The sequence below is a fragment of the Carlito syrichta genome, unplaced genomic scaffold (assembly GCF_000164805.1).
Source record: "Carlito syrichta isolate Samal-C Ts95f unplaced genomic scaffold, Tarsius_syrichta-2.0.1 Scaffold296660, whole genome shotgun sequence".
In the NCBI taxonomy this organism is placed as follows: domain Eukaryota; kingdom Metazoa; phylum Chordata; class Mammalia; order Primates; family Tarsiidae; genus Carlito; species Carlito syrichta.
In genome coordinates this window covers 55,732-57,566 of record NW_007240756.1, presented here as the reverse complement: position 1 = coordinate 57,566, position 1,835 = coordinate 55,732, and positions in this window count along the sequence as shown.

Here is a 1,835-nt window from a genome sequence, read left to right as displayed (position 1 = left end):
CCCATGGGCTCAGGCAACCCACTCGCCTTGGTCTCCCAAAGTGCTGGGATTACAGGCTGAGCCGCTGAGCCCAGCTGCCTTGTTAATTTTATATAATTCATTTTTATTTTATTTTATGAAAGCGGTGGTGCATGGCAGATTGGAGCAAGAGTGGGAACTGAAATATAAAAGGTCAGTATCAGCTACTATATTTAGCAGATATTGAGTGCTTATCACTTGCCAGCAACTATTCCATGTGCTTTCTCTATGTTAACTTTGTTAGCTTCTGTGACCTCTGGGTGCTGGGTGTCATTAGAGATCAGAGCCCCCATGACACAGACCAGAATGTGATGGGTAACTTGCCTGTTTGCAAAGCTTGTAAATTCCAGACTGTAGATTAGAACACCAGTAGTCTGGTTTTGAATTCCAAGGTCCTAGCTATAATACTTTGCAGACTTGTCTTTGTGGAATTGAATGCATGTCTCCAAGGGTAAACATGCCTATGTGTTGCAGAATAGGAAGGGCATATAATTCAAAAAGAGAACTTGTCTGAATGGTGGCTCAGTGTGCAATCCCAGCACTTTGGGAGGCAGAGGCGAGAGGATTGCCTGAGCCCGGGTTTGGGGACCAGCCCTGGCAACTTGGCAAGACCTCATCTCTACAGTAAATCAATTAGCTGGCTGTAATGGTACGCACCTGAACTCCCAGCTAATTGGAAGACTGAGATGGAAGGATCATCTGAGCCCAGCAGGTCGAGGCTGTGGTAACTGTGAACATGTCACACAACACTTCAGCCTGAGTGACAGAGTGAGACTCTGATTAAAAAAAAAAAGATAACTTGGAGGGAGATGAAAGAAAAGCCATGAATTCTACAGGGGGAAAAATGAGCAGGGTACCTAGATACAGAGAACTAGTCACAACATCTAAGATTGGGCTTGAGAAACTTAGAGCTGGTCCAGAAAAGTCTTTTTGGACAAGAAAGGACTTAGTACTTTTCCCTGGGGGGCAGGGGGAGAAAGTCATTGAGGCATAAAGTGGGGTGTGATATGGGCAGATTAGCATTTTATAAACGTTGACTGAAAACATTGTGATAAATGGATTAGGGAAAGGCAAGAATGTGTTCTATTTTCTACTGTGAGGTTTTACCAGAATCATCTTTTCCTCATAATTGATGAGATCAGGGTGGCTGCTTTGATCAGACCAGATGAGGTTAACAAAATGTGAAGTAACATTGACTAACGGAAACCAATTAAGTTTTTGTATGCTTATGTATCACTCCCACCAAACATCCACATTTTCTGTTTTTGTGACATGAAATTCACCTTTTCAAAAAGTACAAATCTTTGAAATGTCAGCCATGTATGAAATTGGAAAAAACACAAAAATAGCAATGATATAGAAAAGGGATTAAATATTTTATCCTTTAACATTCCAAATGTTGTGTCTATAGTTGCCCAGGTAATGTGATTTGCAATCAGAAATCAACTTTGAGCAATGCAAACTCAATTTCGTCTCTGGATCCTACTCCAGTGGGCAAGGACAGGGATTAAGGGGATTAAGAATAGATAAACAGGCGGGCTCGGTGACTCAGCCTGTAATTCCAGTGCTTTGGGAGGCCAAGGTGAGTGGATTGCCTGAGCCCACGGGTTCAAGACCCACCTGGGCGAGACCTCATCTCTACAATAAATCTAAAAAAAAAACTAGCATGGTGGCGCGTGCCTACAGTTCTGGCTACTTGGAAGGCTGAGGCGGAAGGATCCTCAGAGACCAGGAGGTCGAGGCTGCTGTGGCCAGGAGCATGCCACTGCCCTCCAGTCTGGGCGACAGAGTGAGACTCCAACTCAAAAAAAAAAAAA